Raw genomic sequence first — 23,801 nt, 5'->3', positions numbered from 1 at the left:
TAACTTTTTTCTTAGCTATTTATGTCATCCTGATAACCTGAAACACCTTCTGTCTTCTGCTAAGGAAGAAAACATGTGCAAGGAGATATTGTTACCCAGGCATACAGAATTCCTCATTCCTTGCCTGTGCCTTAGAGACAGTAGAAAGATGCCCAGTGGAAAAAAAGAAGATGCCTGGGAAAGGTTTCCTTTTGTGTAAACTCTGATAAAAATAAATGATAGACAAAACTTATTCCATAGAATCATAAAACATCCTGAGTTGGACGGGATCCCACTCCTGGCCCTGCCCAGGACCAATCCAACAGTCACTCCATGCGCCTGACAGTCCTGTCAAAACCTTCTTGAACTCTGGCACACTTGGTGCCGTGAACATTTCCTGGGGAGCCTGTTCCAGTCCCCAGCCACGCTCTGGATGCAGAACCTTTCCCTAATATCCTGCCCTAACCTCCCCTGRCACAACTCCAGGCCATTCCTCAGGCACTGACCTCTTCTCACGCACAGAAGAGGTCTCTGTCTGCCCCTCCTCTTCTCCTCATGAGAAAGATGTAACTGCAACGAGGGCTCCCCTCAGTCTGTTCCAGGCTGAGTAAACCAAGTGACGTGAGCTGTCCTCATATGGCTTCCCTTCAATGTCCCTCACCACCCTTGTGCCCCTTGGGATGGTCTCTAATAGCTTTGTGTCCTTTTTGTGCCCAAAACAACACACAGGACTTGAGGGGCGGCCGCCCAATACAGAGCAGAGCAGGACAATCTCTTCCCTTGCCTGGCTGTGCCTGGTGCACCCAGGACAAGGCTGGATTTAGTATAGATTCACTGATGCTTACATCTCCTCATTCTTGGGTGATAGGGTGGTACTAAAAGGAGAGGGAGGGGTAGCAAGACCTTTAATAAYGTGAAGTAAAAGTTTTGAGTCTTCCTGGGATGCTTGAGGATTTTGAGCAGTGTTTCCTTTGTGAAAAATTTGTAACAGCCTTAAACCATGGCATAGAGGGCATGTAGCAGCTGTATTCTCCCCAGTTCTAGCAATATATGTATTTTGTTGTTCTTTGTATGGCATTAGCATACAGATCCAAACAGGCTCTGACAGTCCTTGACTGAGAAAACTTGCAAACAAAATGATTGAAACAAACCCAAGAGCTGTCTGTCCCTTAGGGAAGAGGAAACAGAGGTTCAGAGCATAGAACAGACCTTCCTGCTTCGTGAAGAGTCGTGTGCCAGGATGTAGGGTGAGAGACAAGGCTATCACACTTTGATACGAATGGTTTTTACTCCAGCCGGCACTGAATCTTTATTTGTGTTGGTGGTTGTTTAGTTATTTTATCCCCCTAAATTTCTAATGCCAGTTCTTAAAAGGCCTTGTCATTGCCAAATTATCTCAAATTGCGACAGCTCACTTATAGCTGTCTGTGCTTTTTAGATGAAATGTTCTGCTTGGGACCGTTGCGGTGAAGCTTGCTAGTAAATCCTTTGATTGTTGTACCTCTGAGACCTTCAATGAAATCAGTAAGGGATCTCAGAAAGCTGTTCTAGTGCACAAAATCTGAAACAGAACGATATTACCCCATTCCTAAGTTATAACAAGAACAGAATTGTTCTTAATAGGCATTGCCTATATATGCAACTCATGTCTATATTATACTTCGTTATTTTTATTGGAAATTTCAAATGACTTTCTAAATGAATAATACTCATGCAATATACATTGCCATTTCATTCCTTCATTTATGAAAGACAATTTATATTAGATAAAGTGTAAAATTGATTGAATCATAGTGAGTGTAATTTGATTTTAATTCTGAGCAGAAATATCCATGAGGTTATAACACTTCCCTCAAAATCAGCGACAAACTATTTGGTGGCATTGTGCAATGGATGATGTCCAGCACATAGGAAATAAAATATTACTGAAAATATCATGGTTTTCTAAAGTCAGAAGACTGAAATTGCAACTTTAAGATGTGTCCTGAATGACAAAATCAGAACTGAATTACTTTACCATGCCCTTAAGAAATACACAGAATAATGCTGCTCTGCTGTTCCTGCTTTACAGTAAAATGCAGAAATATGTAGATTGTAGTACTGTCCAGTCACTAATATTCCATATCTAGAGACACAATTAATCACATGTTTGTCCTGTTATGATTTTGTCCATATTCTTTTAGGTTGAACATTTAAAATTTCTCTTTAATGGTGCTTTCAACAAGATATTTTGTGTTCAACATGAAGTCTGTTGGAGCTTGCAGAGTTTGTTTGAAGTTAGTAAGGACACTCAAGGAAGCAGAGTCCTTATTTAGTAATAAAATTCACAGTGTGTTTATCACAGATTAAGTAGGAAGGATTATCAGTTTGAGCTGGGTACTCTTTGCATCCTGGGATGCCCTGCAAGTCTTTTTTTCATTTGAGTCTTTTTCTAGCTTGGAGGCTAAAGTGTTTTATTCTTGAACTGTCTTCTTTGATTTTTCAAGTCAGGGAGGATGAGGCTCAATCTAGTTCTTGCTGTTACGTCATTTTCAAATGGACAGAAAGAGCCTGCTGGGAGTACTGTAACATTTGCTTCTTTTCCTTCTGAGCCAAACACCTTCTTTCCACAATATTTACTACTGAAATGTAGAGAAGTTCAGGGTTCAAGTTCTGTATTGATTAGTGGTAGTACACTACCTTGTCATAGGACCACCATCTGGCCCTCAAATTTTGTTTCACAGCACATAAGTGTGACAATCGGCTATGGACATTAGGAAGACGGAATATTAACATGTCTCTTACCTTTAAGAGGACAGCAAAAAAAAAATCTTGCTTTACCTAAAAAGGTATTAATTTCTCCTTTGAAACTATACATAAAAATGTGTAAAAAATTGTGTCTGTATGCAGCATATAAGTACACAGGATAAAAGTCCACTATAGCTCTTTAGGATATTTTAGAGTGTCAAATAATAAAAAGCAATTTATTTTTTCTCCATTTGGTTTGAACTAGTAATATTAAAGGAAAGACTTGGAACTAGAAGGCTTATAAGATTTTCTCACTTTAAAACTTAAGTTGAATTTAAAAAAAAAGACTTGTCAGTATTAATTCACACAATAATACATTCCAACTAAGTCTGTTAAAAGCTMAAAGGTGTGTAAATCAGAAAACAAAAATGAGAACCTTGGATCCGGAGATGTCTATCTCTAGCTACAAAGGTTTGCATTACTTTTATGAACTGTCAGTTGTAAAATAGAAATAACAGCCTGAAAAGGCTTATGGACAAATATAGGCTAATTTGGACAGTAGAATTTGTTAGCTAACATGTCAAAATAAACCATATAATAGGGACAAAAAAACAAGGATAAATAAAGTCCATATACTGACTCTGAGAATAAAGAATAAAATTTGCAAAGAAGGGTCATCATATTTAACTGACAGTTCATCCGTACCATCATATCCATAACCATCTTTGGCTCATTAAAAAAATTTACTTGACCAGACCTCTCAGTGATTTCAAACTGATTTCAGTACAAATTTTGTCTGAGAACTGAAGTATCAAGTTTTCCCTATGTGATCTGTTTATTGCACAAAAATGTTTTAACTGCATTCGTGCAGCTATATCTTGTTGTAGCTCTCTGGTGCAAATATCAAATAAGAGCACTGCACTGCTTTTCTCTGTGACTAGGCAGACACTTCAAGGACTGGGTGTAATAATCACATATAAAGATATCCTCCTAGAGAAGAGAGGATAAGAGCTGCTTGTGTCAGCACATCCTTCTTAAAAGTGTCTGTGACAGTTTCATTYGATACCCACAATGTTGCTGTCTTCATGTCAACGTTTTCTATAAATTATGAGGGTGCTTAGGGACTAAGTGAGGGCTAGGTTTTATAAGCTACTGAGAAAATGCAGTGTCATCATTCAATAATTAAAACTATGGCAGCTGTTAAAAAAAAATCTATAAATACTAGGCACCTGATTATGTTCTCTACAAGCTTCCTAACAGTCCTTTAGCAGTAAAAAAAAAATCAGATAAAAATAAAATGATTGTGTGTGTGTTTTTGAGTGTGTGTGTGTTTGTGTTAAAAAGGTCTCTATGAGTATGAATATGCATTAAATTGCCTTGATATTGAAGTCTTTGGGGGGGTATCCTGCAGTAACTTAAAAGTGTGGACCCAGTGCAATATGGCAGAAATACTCTGTAACAGTGACTGGCACTGCAAGAATCAGTTCAAGAATCACTAAGTGCACTGGTTCAGAAGAAAGATAGTGGAAGCTGGGGCAATACAAGTAGAGATGGAGTTGCATGTGGAGAAAGAGGGTAGCAAATGTAATAAATGTGTCATCATAAAATTTTCAGGTCCTGACTATCGCATCTGACTTGTCTGAGTGTTTTTAATTCCTGTGATAGCCACTGCAAAGTATATTTCATTACTCTTTTGTCACYTGCTGGTGACAATGTGTAGCTACTGCTTTGCATACATGTTTTTAGATGAGGATAATAAATCTAATATTGAAAGTGAAACCTCCTCAGCATGAAAATCAAATATGCATACTGTTATACATCAGAAAAAGTGATTTGAAGAGAGTAATATAAATTCATAGGATGTGCTGAGTTGGAAAGGATCCCTTGGGATCATCAAGTCGAACTCCTGGCCCTGCACAGGACACCCCCAAAGTTACACCATGGGCTTGAGASTACTGTGCAAATGGTGGTGTGACCACTTCCCTGGGGATCCTGTTGCAGTTCTGGAATTTGACATCTCTAGATCCAATGGTATTATAAATGAAACATTCCAAGACTGTCCTTTGGCACTGAGTTCAGCTTGGAATATTCAGGTATGGAATAGCTTTTGTCCATATGTTTAAACTCTTACAGTCKCTGAAAGAAAATGGACATATCCAGATCTTCTGTTGGGTGAGGTCTCTGTCTTCTGCAAAGTCCTGGACACTGCCCGGAAACTCTTGCTGCTTAGAAATTTGGGTCAAAACCATGCGAGAAAACATGCTGGCAGTTTCACAGCATAGACAAATTTGATAGCCTTGAAGTGTTTCTTGACACAACTTAATTTGCTGTTACAGACACGGCCTGAAAGGGCAGCAGCTCCAGGCAGGCATGGGGCCTGCCCCCTGTGGTAGGCAGTGCCAAGTGTTCACAAATGTTGGTCTATTAGAAGGTCCTAAAGGAACCATTCCTGAGAAAAGATGGTTAATGAGGAATGTAGTTGTGACAGACAGAATGCAATTGCTTTCTCGACTTTTCCTGTTAGCTGAAACATRGTGAAATTCTGGGAAATTTTGTTTTGTTTTAAGTTGCCCTTCAGCTGGTGGATGTTATCCAGTTGTAGTTGGACATGGYTTGGTTAAACTATTTCCTTTCTCCTCCTGTGCTTATTTCTACACAATATAAATCTTAGAAGAGCCTGAAAGTTTTGGGGTAGGATCCTATTTTCATACTACTATATTATTTCATATGGTGTTTCTTACATATTCATTTCRGGTAATTCCACTTAAGTGCAAGTCATATCGGGTATACTTTATTTCTCAAAAATACTGTAATTTATTAATTATTATTTTTTCTTAATTGTTTCTTACCCTCATTTTTCATAGCATCCGGAGTTATCAACAAGCTATATTGAAAACATTTTTTGAAAATATCTACAGTCAAAGGAAAGCCTTTTATAGTTCAGATCTGTCAGGGAACTACCAGGAGTTTATGTCTGTATAGCTTTAAGGGGGTCTTGGTTAGTTTCAGAAGTTGCATGTTTCCCAAATTTAGAGATATTTAGTGCTCTCTTTACCTTGCTCTGTTTTTCCTGTGTTCTGCTTCTTGTACTTGTTTTTCTGTTTATATTAAAGTTGCATCCATGGATCCAATCCAGATACAATTTTTCATTGTATTAGGTAAGTAGCCARTAAAGAAATTGTTGAATAGTTAACTTTCAGCCATTCAAGTGGTAATGAACACACAGGAAGGGGACCTTTGCTTACCTCAAAGGAGACAAGACAGTTTGTATTTTCTCTAAACTGTAGTAGATACTGGTAATTTATATAATCCATATAATGTATAAAAATATAAATAACTAGTATCGCTTAAATTTTAAAGCCATCAGAGCAGAGGGAAACATAAATGGAGGCTGGAAAGATAATATGTGTGCTATTTGACGTTTGACTGCCATTACTCATACAATGAGGCTAAATGTGAGAGATAGCATCAAAGAATCTGAGTGAAAAGGGGATCAAGAGTTTATGAAGGGCATCATAAACAGTGTGAAATATCGGAAACATTAAGAGATACATGTGATGGTTGGAATTATTTCTTTGCATATCACACTACAAAAATKCTAACAGATGTGATACTCCAGTCCTTTACTGAAAAAATCAGAACTGTATTCATTATATTTTTTTTTGCAAGAAATGCTGCCTTGGGAACTATTCTGTGTGTAAAAATGTAGATGTATCCATTATTAAAAATACACACCTTGTAAATCTAACAGTATTTCTTGTATGGAGCCAGGGTTAAATCTTCAGTACCAAAGATGACCTTGACAATGTAAAAGGCATGCTCAGTTCATATTTCAGCGCAAAGAGCACATGCTGTATATTTTTAGTGGGACAGGCCACGCTGACCAGTGATGGCACTTGTAAAATTTATATACTTTTTATTTAAAATGTAGCACTGACTTTTCAAATATTTATGAGATACTACAATATTTTAAAACACCTGTCTTGAGTTTAAACCAACTCCAAAAAAAGTATGGTGACTATATTCAGCACCCTGTCTAGACAGCCTTGTGTGCTGGTCCTGTGTGCTTTTTCTAAAATGCACACCAAAGTGGTTGGAAATTTCTGGCCTCAAATAGTTGGAAATGTGAGATAATTGTCAGTTCTGCAACTGAAACCATCATTAAGTTCTGCTATTTTTCTCAATATTCCAATGTTTTTTTGAAAGCCTTCTATGGAGTCTTGGGTCAAAGATTTCACTATTTTATGAAGTTCTGTRCTTACAGAACCCTCCAATGTTTACTTCACATTGCTGTACTTTAATATTCTCTGACAAAGACTCCTGGTAGTATTAAAATGATACATCTGTATTCRAAGGCAAACATTAATTAGAAAGAAAATATGTTATTTAGCATAACTGAGATTCCAAATAAGGTTTATCTCACTTAAAGTGAGATAAACTTTAAGTTGCCTAAAACAGCTTCACTGTTTAAGTGAAGCTTCCATGTAAATTCTTTAAGAGAAACTGAGTTAGTGTAAGATCCTTTCTGGAGCACTCTTTGATAGTGAGTGTCTTAGGTAGTTTTCTTCATTGGACTCCAGGGAAAGGCATCTGSCCATGTTTTAGGCCAACAAATCATCAGACTGCCAGACTGCAAGGAATTGCAGCTCTCCCTAACCTGTGGCCAAACAGTCTGGTACATTTTTTCAGCTGCCTTTGCCTTCTGCATAATGATCTGTGAGTCACCAGCTTGCAACTGTCAGGAAGCATGTACCAGTGGAAGAACTGTCATGAACCACACTTACACATGTGCAAACATCATATAAGAGCTACAAAGGCTCTCTAAAAGCTGACGATGAGAAAAGGAAAGATAAGATAGAAGAGTGTTTCATAGATGTGTACCTAAATATCCAGATTTTTGATTTTTCTTCAAGTGAGGAGTCAGGATGGAAAAGAAATAATGAAAGGAATGGTTTTGCTGTGACAGAGATCTGGATCAAGAACAGGTGAACAGTTACATTAGACTAAATTTGAAAAATAAGTGATTTTAAGTGTACAAGCTCAACAGCATTCAGAGAAATACTTTAAACTGTCAATGTGACTTATACTTATTAAGCTATCATTTCAATAAGCAAARCTAAGCCTATTTATTAAATGAAATTAATGTTGACAACATTACTTAAATTGAGATTAACTGTGGTGCCAGGTCCCAAGAACGACTTTAGCAGTACATTTATGACATCTATACAGCTGCAATGAATCTACAAAGGAGAAAAAAAAAAAAAAAACCAAAAAGAAGTCCATACAGGGTCTTTGCTGAATTTTAATAAGATTCATTTTGTAGATTAGAGCAAAATGTTGCCCTCTTGCTGTGCAGTTGTTGCTTTGAAATCACAGGACCAGAGCTTTGGACAGGAGCCATAATGTAAATACCATGAAAATGGGAATGTAGAGATGGTATTTAAAGCTCACTTTTGCCCTCTCCTGCTGCTCAGTGCAAGCTGTTTCCCTGTGCTAGGTTAGAACAGCTTGAAGTAGATCTGAAATTATGTTGGGTTGAAAGGGACGCAAGTGACTGAGTGAGAATACAGGGGTCACACAAAAGGGACTCATTTTTATTTAATGCCAGTCAATTTGCATTTTGTTGTGGAAATAAGCTTAGGTGCATTTTGTAAGAGCGCACAGCCATCAGGGTCTCTGTGCCATGWATGTTTGCCGTAGCTTGCATATCTAATGGGATGTATAATTCACCAAGATTTTACATGTTGAATTACATCAAACAAAACAGCATCTCTGGAGCATTTARCTCTGTATTTACATTGCTATTTCTTGGTCAGCTGAGAAAAAGCTGTTAGTATATTAGTTGCATTTTTTTTTCTATTAGAGAAACTGCTTTTTTCACTTTCCTTTCTTTTCAGTGTAGTTGAAGGCTAATCTCCTTCAATCTTTTCTGAATAAACATATTGTTCTTTTGTAATCAGCTTGGTGTTTTCTGATTTAACCTAGATTGTTTTATTATTCACTGGTCATAAATAAATTCTGTCCCCAGTTTTTACCATTATAACTATTTATTCATTAATTGCAGTTTGAGAAATGCAGAGAATTTTGCCTTAATGAATTCAGCCAGTACTCAGATGGAAGTTATCAATGGTGTAAGTTGCTGACTGGCTCACTCTAAAATTAGTATAGTATGGTAGCTGTACTTAGAGCGAGAAAGTTGATCAGGTTATTATTAATGTGTATTTATAAAAAGAGAAAGGAATTTAGATCTGTTACAGGAAATCAGTTTTCCTGTTCTGACAGCAAGAATGATGTGCAGTGGGCATTGTTGCCCCATACAGATTGGCCACTATTGACTTTGGTTTATTTTATTTGGAAATAAAGCCAACTCTGCAGAAAGGGATATGAAGCAAATCCTCATAGGGATTTCTTCTTTTCGTTTATAGGTGATTTGATTTGTGACACTGACTAGCAAGGCCTATATTTGTTCATCTTAATGAAGCATTCCAGAAAGGGCTTAGCTAAATGAAAAACAACACCTGCATATGTAACATCCATGAATTATTGTATATGAATTTCTATTTTCACCTATAATTAGGACATGTACTTTCTGCAGTGTCCAGAAATCTTCTGGGACTGCTTATTTCTGACCTCTTCTCTGAAAGATATTCGAATTCTAGTCAACTTACARGACTTAACAGCTACTAGTGCAATTTACTTCAAGCATATTTTCTTTGCAGAATTCTATGATTAGKGTTTCTAGAATTTAGTGGATATGATCACACATGATATGCTAACAGTGTTAAAAAGACTGAGAGCAGAATATAAAATAACAAGTTGAGAGCAGAAGTGTGCGGATATCTCAGCTATCTGGGTGAAAATGTATGATTCTTCAACTCTATGAAAAAAAGGAATCAAGGTAATTTCCTAGAGAAGACTGAGTTTACTAGAAAGAAGAACGGGTGGGGACCTAACCACAACCTGTTTTGATGGGAGAGGACATCGGACTTCAAATGCATTGTGGAAAGGTTTTAGGAATCAAATAGTTAGTAAACTTAATACATAGGAGGTATGTGCTGCTTATGATTATAAGTGATGGGAAGCTGGGGAAGTTTTACCAGTATAGAAGAGGATCAGTGTCAGGTAATAAAAATGGAATTTAATTTAACAATACCAATTGGACACTTTGGGAACAACARTAAGAAATTGCCTTTTAAATTAGAACTTATTTGGTTAACAATCACCAAATAAAGGCACAATCTGGGTATGTGAGAAAACAAAAGGGTTCCTACTAACCTTCCAAGGAAAAGCAGTTAATATGGTTATTTCATSTGCCTGGTGAAGTATTTCCAAAGGAAATAGAACAATTTTGTTATCTACTGCACTGGAGATRCTTCATATGGAGAAAGAAATTCAAACAGATGACAAGTGCAGAAGAAACCCTATTGTATTACATAGAGGAACTAAAGGAGACAAATAATGTGAGATTTTAACTCCAGAAAACAAAGGCAAGACTAGTACTTTGTTTTGGATTGGCTTGGGTTGCGGTTTTTCCATAAACACAGTTTTGTCCAGAATACACAGTCCTCCATTGAGAAACCATTCAGATGAGGAAAAGATGTGTATGCAGGCCTTTTATTTACTTTTAATGCTAAAGAGACCTGTAACAAGTGAAGAGGATATGCACTGATCATCTTTGTACAGACTGGAGCATTTATGGATTGACTTAGAAAGCTTGCATGGAGTTGGGCTGACATGTGGCATTTGGACATTTCTGAATGCTCACAATTACTACTTCCTGAATTGTGTACCTCTAGAGTATTTTGAATATGGTGGTAGTCTTATTTACTCTACCTAAATGAATCAGGTATTTGTCTTGCTTCTTTTCTATGAACCTTTTTTCTGCTCTTAGACCAATTTCCATTTAGAGCATCCATCTGTCATATACTAATAATGCTTCTTTTTCCATAGCACTGTGCTTCAGGCATTTTAATGTATTGAAGGAGTCAGAATAGTGCCAGTAGCTGCATCCCATAAGATAGAGCTGGTGGCATGTAGAAGAATCATAACAGAAGCATGACTCAAGGGTGATCAATAGGAATTCAGTTTGGTCTTTGGATATGATGTGTCTGGTAGACAAAGAAGCTCACTAAACAGTAGCTGAATGTGAACATATCTTTTGCCATGTTGTAGGGAGCATGGAACCGATCAAAACAGAAAGACATTAAAAGATCATATAATGGCAAGAGGGGTTGTAATTGCTTTGGCTGGGAAATGGAAAGGCTGGGATAGCCAGTATTGTGCTAATTAGAGGGCAAGAGAGAAAACAAAAAGAATTATGTGATAGAAGCATATATGAGGAGTCCTGTGAAAATGAATGTCAAACCTGAAGCAAGACAGTAATTAGCAGCCTAAAGGATGAAAAGACCTTAGTGAAAATCAGATAGGCCAGGAYAAATGCCTCTATGCTGAAGATAATGAATGCCATTATAATTGTGCAGAAATGGGAATCTTAAAGCGAATGGAAAAGGCAATGATAGAAGATGGCATTTGTACATGGAATTGTACATAGCCCTTGTAATTGGACATCAGCTCTGCGGATTAAACACATATATTAGAGATAAGATATTTTTTCTTGCTTTAATTGAAAGGCTGAAGTTGCCTAAAATAATATCCTTCTGTAAACCAGCCATTGGAAGAGCTGATTTATATTAAAAGAATGGGACTGACAGAATATATGAAGAATTTCAGGTTTTCTTCTTTCTGTCCATTTAAAATCACAGGCTCATTCATTCATGTAGACAAGCAATGGAAGTTCTTGGTAAAAGTTTTGTTGAATTAAGAAAAGTCAGGGCAAACACAYGTTAAAAGATACTTGCTGAGAGCATTTATAGATATAGAAAGTGCTTCTAGCTTGGGAAATCATAGAGCTGCATGTAGTTGGAGGTTGGGGAGATGTTAAAAAGGGCTCATTTATGTCCACCTTTTTGCAATTTTCCCTAAATATTTAATGAACACTATTAGAGAGGATACCAACTAACTATAATGTTTTTCATCTGACCCAGCAAAATTGGCSATACATATATGTTTATTTACCTGCAAAACAGATCAGTTCCTTGCCTTCTCCCAGGAAAAGCTTGCCTGCTTTTTATGGTACTAAATTTCCTAGCTAGGCAAGTGTGAGGTAATTCTGTCATGACTGTTTTGATCCTAGGCTGCTGTTGTATACAAACAAGTCTTAATACTTTAAAAATAGCAGGATACAGGGAAATAGGAAATTTCAAYAAGAAAGACCTGTGTAGTAGTTGTACACAAGCGATCACAGARGAGGCTGAAGGTAAGGTAGGGCAGGACTGCAGTCTTTATTTCACATAATTAGGAACTGAGTAGATTCCTGGAAGTCTTCCRGTAGTGCTTATGCTTTAGTTCCCATTTTAAAATATTGTGAAGAGCTAAATTTTGTATTTTTGTAATTTCTGATACACTACATACTAACTTTCTTTTGYTAAATTATAAATCCTTTTTGCTTCTTTTGAAGTCTCAGGTACCACAGTCTATTTCTGTCTGAATTCCTGGCCCCAATGCAGTGGTTCTTCGCCATTCCTATTTGGGCCAGTGGTGTCCTRTGGGACATCCAGATACGCTCTGTGGAAGGAGTGCAGATGTAAAATACATTCTCACACGTATAAGGAAGAAAGGAAAGTGCGGGGAAAAGAGTAGTTTGCATGATTAGCCCACCTAATACACGAATACACTAATACACTAGCCAAGTGTATTAGGCTACAAGTAAAAACTCTTGTGGGACATCTCAAAAAGATAAGTTGATTAACCTTGACTTGGAACACCCTATTTTCTCTCTGCAAACATAGGAGAACTACTGTTTCCTACCCAACTTGCAATGACCATTCTCTTTTGAGCTCTTAGTTTATTTTTCCTTCTTCCTTTATATGAATTATGGGGTTCACTCTGACCACAACACCCCCCTTGAGACATAGTTCTTGGATATTTTCATTTTGTGTTGCCAGTTAAGAAGTGAAATAACATTGCTTGACTTTGTATATAAAAGAGTAGGTGTATATGTACACTTTGTTTAAGAGTGGGTGAGACTCAGGGAAGTCTGTGTTAGGTGTGGATCAGGAGACTGTCATATTTTGAACGTATTCTGGCAAGGTGCCAGAGGCTGTGTCTGTTGACAATGATGAACAATGATGAATTCATCTTAAACAACTTTTATCTCAGTTCAGTAACTTGCAAAGCAATGTTGCTCGCACACAGTACCCTACCACACCAAGGGCCTCAAACATGACGCAACAGCTACATTATATCAATGTTGACCTCTAACTGTTMGATCAGAAAAAATTTCTCTTACACAACTAAATTGTTTCCTGGACCTATCTGATAGTATTTCCACTCAAATTTCTAAATCTTGTAAATTTATAGACAGAACTTTCAAACCTGATGACYGCTTCTGAATAATTTAAACAAAAAGACCTTTGGAAAAGTTCACAGTAGCAACTTCTCATTTTATCTGTTCTGAAGCTGTAAATAACTGTTACACATAAAGACAGGTTTTCACTTCTTACAYAGTTGTTAGCTGGTGTTCCCCCAAAGTGAAAAGAGCCAAGTTACCAAACAAACTTCAATAGATGGAGATTAAGTTTAATATTAGAAAGTAGGGGAAAGGGAGAAAATGTAGAAATGGAATCAGAAACTTAAGGTGTTAGTAAGCTAAGGTATAGGTATCTATCTGAAGCTAGTAGTCTGGCTCTATCACAGATAGCCAGAAATGCCTATCTTCAGAAGGTGCTTTTTTTTCTGTATTSTAATGCATCTCTAAAGCAAAAGTTCCAGCTAAAAATTTTCTTTCTGGAAATATATGTTATATTAACAATGAAAGAGGTAAACATAAATATAGAAAAATGAATTCTTACGTTTTTGGTGCTGATGTTTTTGATTACTCTTAACAGCTGAAAAAAAGGGGACAACTTTGACAACAAAAACAGCCAATGGGGGAGAGATTAATTTCAGTTTAGTCATAGCTTTTCATAATTTTTGCAAAAATCCGTATGCTGTAAATTGATGACCACCAGAGCACTTTGGACAGATTATGAGTAGAACAAATGATATTATGGAGACAGAAATGAACCAATGAACCAGCGTTATGCATGCAGAAGTCTCCTTTAGCTGGATGCCGTTGCTGAGATGATGCCAATAGTTAATAATATAAGGGCATATATTTTATTAGAACCAGGTGCCTTTGTTCACATTSTGAATTTCACTGTCTGGTGATAAAAAGGATTTTTTTCAGAAGGGATACTAAGATGGATGGTAATAATTATTGGTCAGAACAGTTCAGAGTGCAAAGATGTGAATATGGCAGCTTTGTTAATTTTTCGGAAATCGATTGAGAAAAAGCATAGTCATCAAGGCAGAAATTTTAAACAAAACAATAAATCCTAACCCCACTGTTTATGTATAAATGCTTGCACTTATTTTAGGGGGGGGAAAGTGTTCTGTTGATTATTTTGTTTTATATCTCTGTGGAGACCAAATTATTGTCTGAATATTATTGTAATCATGGATGGATATTGAAAAATCTTTTGACAGAATCCAGAATATTCTAGGAAGTCTTTATTTTTTGGTCCAGGAAATGTTGCTGATGCTATGTTTTTACAAATACACACTGATTTGTTTTGGTGTGAGGTTATATTCTTCAATTCTTTGAAGATAGGTTGCGATACCTGTTTAAGGCTGATAGATTTAAAATCTTCTGTACAACACTAATAGTTTCCACAGGTATTTACAGAGTCATGGAATGTTTTGGGCTGAGTGTTTGGGAAGAGACCTTAAAGGTCATCTAGTTTCAACACCTCTGCCTAGGAGAGGGACACCTTCCACAAGGCCAGATTGCTCAAAGATCCATTCAGGCTGTTCTTGAACACTTCCAGCACCCACAGCTTTTCTGGATAACTTTTTTCAGTGTCTTACCATTCTCTTTCCAAAGTAAAGACTTTCTTTCATATATCTAATCAAAATCTGCCCTTGTTCAGTTTAAAACCATTCCCCCTTCTCCTGTCATGCTCTTTCCAGCCTTCTCCTAGGTACTGGAAGTTGCCACAGGGTCGTCCCAGAGCCTTCTCTTCTCCAGGCTGCACAACCCCAGCTCTCTCAGCCTTTCCTCACAGACAGGTGCTCAAGACCTCTGACATTTTTCCTCATCTGGACTCATGTTGGGGTCCACAGCTGCTGGCCACACTTCTTTGGATACAGYGCATGACACGTTTGGCTCTCTGGGCTGTGAGTTCTCATTTCTACATCATGTCCGACCCCTCATCCACCAGTCATCTCAAGTCCTTCTCCTCAGGGCTGCTCTTAATCCTTTTACTGCCCAGACTGTATTTGTTGGGATTGCCCTGGCCCATGTGCAGGACTTTGCACTTGGCCTTATTGAACTTCATGAGAATCCCATGGGCCCTCCTGCCAAGCCTGTCCTCTCTGGATGACATGCCATCCTTCAGGTGTGTCAACACACCACTCAACTTGGGATCATCTACAAAATTTTTAAGGGCCCACTTGATTCTAATATCTGTGCTGCCACATGTTGTTTACGATGAATCCTTCCCATGGAGAAAAAGGCTGTACTTCTTTATATTTGGTATTTTATAGGTATTTCTAGGCATGATTTTTCATAAGCAAAGGCTACTTTTTAGTCAGTGACACGGTGTCTTATAAACAACTTGTTGAGGAGCTTGTAAGACTTTTTAAGTTTCTTAGAATTTTTGATTGGTCATTTTATATACTGCTTTTMAAAGTTGTCTTCTTTTCCCAAAATATTCTACACATGTGTATGTTTTCATGTTTGGAAAAGGACAACATAGATACCAATGGGACATGAGCTAGACAGAGAAAGGTCTCCTGGGGCAATACATTAGATCAGGAAAGAACTTTAGAACAGCCTGGCAAGAATTTCTTTGTTTTCTCCTGTTATCTATGGAGGCAGGAATCTKTGCTTCATTATCATAGCTTAGGAAGAAGATATGTAATTAGCTTTCTCAGTAGCGAGTTCTGCTCACCAATCTATTTTCTCATTTGTTTATATTTGTCAGAGAACACTGTGTAATGGTTGCTGCCATTCCTCTTATTGTTAATTATCTGGACTGTAATTTAATTGTCCTTTGTAGTGTTCTGCATTAGAAATCTTAAATAGTTTATTTTCTAAAAGCCAGGCATTTCCCTTGAACCCAAGCCAAGATTTTGCAGCATATGACTTAAGTAAATGAGCTGCATGTGATACTAATAATTTTGGGTTTGTCTTTTTCAGTCTCTAACAGGCTTTGGCACAAATCTGTACTTTTCCATGTATTTTAAAAATTATTTCTGGGGTCCTTCAAAGAGGGGAGTTATAAGTAATTTTTGTGATTTTGCTTCCATACCATTATGCTCCTTATGTGCATGAAAAGAGCGCTATGCTATCTACCATAAGAACATATTCAGAAGAAACGCTGTTCTTTGTCTTTGTACTCCTTCATGTTGTCAGGAGCTTCCAGAATTTAAATCATTTGCAAGTGAAAATCTTAATTTTCAACTTTAGATCTCAATTCTGCATCCTCTATGAGAGTGATTCCTACTCACACAAATGGAACTATTGCAAAATAGTTAACTAGCGAATAAAGACTGAAAGACAAGACTATATTATTTATCCTCTAAAGAGGGGCCCACATTTAAAGTCCTTCTGCTTCAAATGTTATCATCAGTTGATCTCATTTGATTCGTGGCTAAATATATTTCTCTCTAGTAGCAACTTATTCCTAGTGGCAGCTGCCTGTTCTCAAATCACATTTTGTACCCACGTGCCTGTAACATATGTAGTTAATTATGACAAAGGACCTGGAAATGTTATTAGAGTGCAAGCACTCAGAGACCCTCATTAATTTTGTGCAGGGCTACCCATGATTGGTTATATTGGACACTGAGTATCATCTATGTGCTATTGAGTCTGCATAGGAAAAAGTTGTATGAATTAACATGCAGAAAGAAAGCATCTACTTTACTCTGTGAAGAAGAATGCCTAAAGTTCTTCAAAATGAGGAGAAAAATTCATACTGGTATTTTATATTTTGGGAGTGTCTAATTTGTAATGGAATATCTGAAATAATGGCGTTATGTTCCTTTATAAAAATTTATTTTTTAGAAAAAATTACCTTGTCATAAGAAAATTAGTATTATTTGTGAGGAATATCAATACTATTCATGTTCCCTATCAAGTTTTTGAGGAAGGAAGGAGGAGGAATAACATTTTGTGAAGCACAGGGTTGCAGACTCAAGAAACCTCCTGCTTTTCACAGTAGAGTGTTGTGTCTTCAGGGCTTATTTGTTTTCTTGTTTATACAYACATCACCTATTGTTGTAGTGTAGGGTGAAGAAAGTCAGAATWGCAGCTAGGCTGGATGATATAAGAGAGAAAAAAACATAATGAAATTTCTCTCCTCTTTGTAGATTCTTAAATATTGGAGTATTTCCTCTCTTGTTACTATATCTTTGTATGGATGTAGCTCCATGTTACATCGTATAAGGAGGGATAATCCTTGTGGCTGCCGGGAAAGTGCCTTTGGCAATACTGCAAGTGGTAGAGTCTTCACCACAGCACTGACAGACGACTGAGGCACAAAAGATTGTCCAATACTTGCACCAGGATTACAGATCAAAGCTGTAATTCTTCAGCTTTCCTCTTGCTTTCTGAGGTTTTTTCTTGCCATTGCCAATAAGCTCTCAGAACATCTGTGAAGAAATCAGCAAAAATGGTGTTCCTATATGTTTGTGAATAAGTGTATTAAAAGCTGCAGCATAAAATTCCAGTTGTATCTTCTTTTTGCCTTACTTTACCCTGTGCTTTCAATTGCTTTACTTCATAACTTAATAGCTTTTTGATATTATTGTCCAATRTTATTTTGAAATAGGGAGTTCAGTGGCCATGGTGTACTTAGCTTGACAAAGAAGTTGGATAACTTTAAGTAGCACTTCTCCCCAGACTTTGCTACAGAGAAATGCTACATGACAATCAAAACAGTAAAACAAGGGATTCTGTAGAAGTTGGATGTAGCAAAACAGTGTGTAGATTTTCTCTTTACTTATTTTATCGGGATAAATATCACTTTTATATCTTAAAGTGACAACTTGACATGAGAGCATATTCAGGGACTATTTTAATAGATAAATTTCTAGCAAAATTCCCAAAGATTTCCCATAGGCTAGAAGTCTCGTTTCCATAAATTAAAGAAAAAAKAAAAGAAAAAAAAGGTACCTATCAATACTTAAGAAAAACAGCAGGTAGTAAACAGGAAAATCTTGTTCTTTCAGAGAACCATAATTCTGCATTCATGTGTTTTGCTTTGTTGCTTTGTTTTCATGTGTTTCTTTCCCTTCTGGCTTTCAAGACTTCATAGTTTGTGATTCAAGTTAGTTTGGCACTTCATTGTAAGCTAACCATGATGGTTGTGCCTTATGTTTTTCCTTCTTAAGGGCCAAACTTCACAGTGGTAGGAATTAACAGGAACAGCACCAATCATCATCCTTGGATGGGTACTAGGAATAGCTGATTTAGTCTGCTGCATTTTCAATAATTAGCTCATTACGCTCCTCCTCCCCTCATTGTTCTGATATTCATCGTATCTCTGCATTTATAGTGACTGGATTTTAAACAGGAAACTTAACACAGATAAAAGCTCACAGTTATTAATTTTAAAATTATTTCAATTTTTAAGCACAGCTTTCTCTGTTTTTTSTATAAAGCCTCTTTGTCACTTGGGGTATGAATGGTGATGGTTTGTATGAACAGTGAATGACACAGGTACATTTTTATATTCACTGTCTTYAAGGAGGCAGCAACTGGAACAAACTTGGTGTCCAGATGCACTGTTGAACTTGGGACGGCAATGTACAGAAATTAGTGTATAGCTGCTGACAGCTGGGAAATAGTTGTCTTCATCATCTGAAATAGAGAGCAAAATCAGTTACTGAGTATGGTGCTGGATGAACCACATCTAGTATGGATTGCCTTTTACTGGTGAGAAAAGTCCTTGGGAGTTCAAGTAAAACTGGGTTCCTTAGCTATCTACAATTTATTATCTTTTAACAGCTAAAAATAATTTTAACTTTTGGTTAATTTAAATTACTGTATAAAGAAGCACATGTATACATATACATGTTGTGTGGTCTTTAATAATACACATACTACATTCACCCTTCATCCTGCTGGCAAATTTATAGAAGAATTCTGTAGCACTTGGGAYTCCATTAGAGTGAGCACAACACTCCTCATTAAACTGCAACCACGATGCTGTTATTTCCCTGCCCTCCCCACCTTCCCCAACATACAAGAATCACATACTGGAGCAAGTTCAGCAGAGTGTCACCAAATTGCCCAGGAAGCTGGAGCTCTTGCATTGTGAGGAGAAATTGAGTGATCTGGGCTTGCTCATCCTGGAGCATGGTAGATTTCAGAAGGACGTCAGAGCAGCCTTCCCATACCTCTAAGGAGGTATCAGGCTGTATGTCATAGAGTCGTAGAATTGTTAAAAGGTTGGAAAAGGCCTTTACGGTCATTACATCCAATCATCAACATTGCAACGCCACCATGTGGAAATATATCTTTCTGAATAAGAAAAGTTTTTTTTTTCCCACAATAGCAACAGCGAAGTCTTGAAAGTGGTTGCTCTGAAAGCCTGTGCAATCTTAATTTTGGAAGTTTTTGACATACAATTGAATAYAGCTCTAAACAACCTGATCTCTTCTTAGTGATGACTGCATGGAGCTGAGGGATGGGTTAGATGACATCCCAAGGAAATCTCAAATCTGAAATGGTTTATGACCCTAAAATTAATCACAGATGAGAATTGATCTATAGATGTGATTTACTGCGAAATAGTTGCTGCACTGGAATTTAAATGCCATGCTCCTTAGAATTTTATAATAAATTTGTAGAAAATTGGAATGTCAATTATGCTCTAATATCTTCTTTACATTTGACCAAAGATTGTAAGAAGAACTGCTGGTATAGTTCTGGTGGGTGAGGAAGAAATTAGTTATGTGTGATCATGCTGCCAGATAATATCAATATCCCAAGAAGTACCTTTGCCTTGGTTCTAGCTATGCTGAACAGTTTTCCTTCGGGTAAGGTACAGGCCAGCAGATAAGCCTCTTGGTTTCTCATGTGCCATGTCCTGTAATGCCATGGAATTTTCCTGTTCTGCAAATCAGACCAAAATTGGTATGTGAAGNAATGCCATGGAATTTTCCTGTTCTGCAAATCAGACCAAAATTGGTATGTGAAGAGAAGTAAGCCCTATTTCTTTTACTGTCTGATGGGCCCCAGTAGGTTTGCAGCGACATAATACACAAAGAGAATGTGAGAGATGAAATTTTGCTTTCTGTGGTTATACTCCTGCATATAATTCTGACATCTGTGGAAGTATGCTGGAAATGAGCATTATGAGTCCATTTGGGGTGCTCACCAACTGTTACAGTAAAATAGAATCAAGAGAGCTTTCATCAATTGATTTTACACTGCAGTAAACCACTAATTTTTCAATAGATTAAATAAAACCAACAAGATACAATCGATAAAATAAAACCAATATTATCAGTTTAAGTTTCATCAGTTGATTTACACTAACAAAATATTAGTAMCATTTTCATTTCCTGGCTGCATGACTTACTTACATTCATATTAAATAGGAATACTCTTATTTTCATTAGTCATGGTTATGTGAGCATGAGCAGTAAGAACAAGTGGTGTGCCTCATTGTGTTCGGCAAACAAACAAAACAAACAAACAAAAGTGTGTTTGGCAAAGGTGTGGGTGCAAAGTGCTCAGYAAAATGTGCCCTCAATTCAGCAAATTCAGCAGATTAAGAACTGACATTTGGCCATAACATTACAGAATTACTAGCTATTGATTGAACTGTGCCTCAACAGCACTGCAGGGATTCTTCTGAGGTTCCTGAGTGTTAGATCACAGATTTGTTGTCGAACTGTGCATCCCATGTAGAGAGTATAGCATCCAGGGAATCAGATACTTATTTACAGGTTGTACTGAGAAAGCCTCTGCTGTGTGCTGCAGTACTGAAGAGCTTGACTTCACCAATAGTTCTTGTCTCACTTCTTTCTTTTCCTTTTGAGATGAAAGGAGGACCCAGGAGGCACTTGCAGTGTTTGAAGGGGGTGGAATAATAACTTCTGAGTGGGRAGCATGTGGCAGTCTGCCACCAGATAGAAACATAGAAAGCAGCTTGTGATAGGAAAACAGATAAAGCCGAAGAGTGAGAGTTGTGGGAGCCAAAATCGATTGCCCAAACATGAAAGATTCAGAGTTATGTTCTGTATGATGTATGTTATATAGAGGCACTCAACTGTTAGCAACCAACTCGGTCTTATTTATTTGAAAATTTGTGTAGGTGCTGTCTCAAATCATCATTTCACTCACCCTGATACACTTTGATTTTGTTATGTGGGTAAGCAGTATCRGAATAAAATAACAGAAAGATTGTTTGCTTAGACATACAGATGTGTCAGATAAGGCTCAATAGCTGGCAGGTCAGAAAGCATGGTTCTATGTCCATCTTTATTACTTCCTTTTGAGAAGCAGCTGTCCACCTGCTTGTTTTTCCTGTCTGCTAGGAGAATTTCTTTCTTCAGCAGGGATCTTCCAACTCTGTGCTGGATGCAGTGGGTACATATTTTACCCAACCCATTTGAATTGACTTGTCCTTACAGAGTAGAAAGGACCTCTTTCCAGAAGAACATTTTTTATTGTGTTTTAGTTGATCTTGTTTGGATTTGGAGTTTAATATTTGGGAGACTGTAAGTGGGGGAGAGCAAAAATTCATTCTCTAGTCAAATGGAAATATAGGTGATGCTTCATAATTCTGTTGATCCTCTTTTATACAGGAGCTAAAGAATTAAGAAAAATATCAACTCGGTGATGTTTCACTGGTCCTTTTCACCAAAATTTGAAATAGAAGTGGTTTTCTTTTCACCTGGTTTCTGTCAGTAGATTCCTTTTTAAATTTCTGTAATGTGAGATGGAAAGCTTTCTAACGTTTGGGATGTACCTGCATTTGAATCATGTGCTATATATAGCATTTATGTTACATGGAGTGCAGGCAATGGCAGTTTCATGGAATCTGTGGGAACACTGTTCCCTGAATCCCTCCCCAGCAGTTGTCCTGAAGTAGCTTCTTCCATCACCTGACATAAACATGAGAAATGGAATATTTTTTCTCTTCTCATCTTCATTTAAATTAAGAAGTTATATCTATTTCACACATTTCAAAAACATTTTTAGGAAGGTGTTGTGCAACTACAGCAATCATGCTTTTTATTTTAAGACCTAATCCCTCTTTACAGTATTTATGTTGATTATGTTTAAATAAAAGGGGGAATCTGGTAAGAGGAACAGAAGAGTACCCAAATACTTCAGAAGTCAGGCATTCAACAAAAGTATTGTAAATGTGCAGGAAATACCAGAGAAAGATTAACTCACCTGCCTTGGCTGATGAAAACCTACTTCTCYGCTAAGGTTCCATTTACTTTTCTTTTTTGACTCCTTTTTTAACCTGGATTATCTTAGGCTCATTTCAGGTTAAAGTATTTTTAAAGGCATTCATGTTTACTGTACTGGCTTATGTGGATGAAAATGCCATTATTTATTGTTTACAACTAAAAATATTCTTTCATATAAAATATTTTGCAAACCACTCCCAGTGTGAAAAATGTGTCAGAAAACTGTTCTGAGGCAATAGTGTAGAGCAAGGAGAAATCGGTGCAATCAGTCAAAATTATATTCTAAATCTCTGATTGCATCATTGGCCCAGAAATAAAGAACACYTTAATTCTTGGGAAAAAATAGTCTTTCTTTTTAAAAGACCTGCTTTTTTCTTCACTGTAGCTGGGTAATTTTTTAATTGATTTGAAAGCAGTTAAAAGTCAACTTTGTCTTCCCTTTTTTCCACTGTACCAGGGATCCTTTGAATTAAAAATATTCAGCTTCCTTACCACATTTTTCTTACTCTGGGTGTTTTTCTCTATTATCATTATATTGGTGGTGAACTATTATTACTTTTTGCTTTTATGAAACTTTTAAAATGTTTCACCTTTAGTAGTAGATGCAAAAAGTGCTTTTCATCAAGGCAGCATTATTCATACTGAGTCATCTATGCTAGTCAGTTCTGAGTCAGAGGCATTTTTTGATGATAATGCTGCAAAAAAGGTCTTTTAGGGACAGAAGGCAAATCCCCCATTTTATTACATTGCTTCAGATACTAAACATTTCCAAGAACACTAACAATATGGACTAGTGATATATTTCAAAAACTACACTTCATATATATTCTTTGTGCATAAATATATTCTGCACAAGCCCCGTTCATAAATAAGCAGAATTCATTCCGGCTACTGTGAAATTGATGTTCCTAATTCCCTGTGATTGGAAATATGCTGTAGGCTACATTAAATCTCATTCCTTGACTGACACTATCTACTTTTCAAACATCTCAGGTATATTCTTAGTGACCTCCACTCTCTGTTTGGCAAACATAATTCCATGAGGAACCACTGCTGAAAAAAATCTCAAAAATTGATTTTAATCCTTAAGTAACTGCCAATGTAGTTCTGTCTCCTGCTCATAGAATCATAGAATCATAAAATTCTGTACATTTGGGTTGGAAAAGACTGTTAAGATCATGAAAACTAACCCAGCACTGCCAAGTCTACCACTAAACTCCCATGGCCACATCAATACATCTTTTAAATATCCTCAGGCATGTTGATTCATCCTCTTCCATAGGCAGCCTGTTTCAATGCTTGGCAACCCTTTCCATGACATTTTCTTTCCTAATATCCATTCTAAAGCTCCTCGGCACAACTTGAAGACATTTCCTCCCGTGTCACTCATTAGCTGGGAGAAGAGGCCAGACCCTACCTGGCCCCAGCCTCCTCTCGGGCGGAGGAGAGAGGAGTGAGGTCACTCTGAGCCTCCTTTTCTCCAGGCTGAACACCCCCAGCTTCCTCAGCTGCTCCTCACAGGATTTGTGCTCCAGACCCTTCCCCAGCTCCGTTGC

General features: G+C 37.1%; 1 protein-coding gene across 1 annotated transcript in view; it reads left to right on the top strand.

Moving 5' to 3' along the window:
• The window catches only part of RAB3C (RAB3C, member RAS oncogene family), a 119,631-nt gene that overhangs the window by 8,842 nt on the left and 86,988 nt on the right, over positions 1–23,801 (top strand). The window lies entirely within an intron of this gene.

Source organism: Malurus melanocephalus, unplaced genomic scaffold (assembly GCF_030028575.1).
Source record: "Malurus melanocephalus ecotype Western Australia unplaced genomic scaffold, MMel_1.1 scaffold_18, whole genome shotgun sequence".
Taxonomy (NCBI): Eukaryota; Metazoa; Chordata; class Aves; order Passeriformes; family Maluridae; genus Malurus; species Malurus melanocephalus.
The sequence above is the reverse complement of the archived record's forward strand: the minus strand, read 5'-3'. Positions and strand labels throughout refer to the sequence as shown.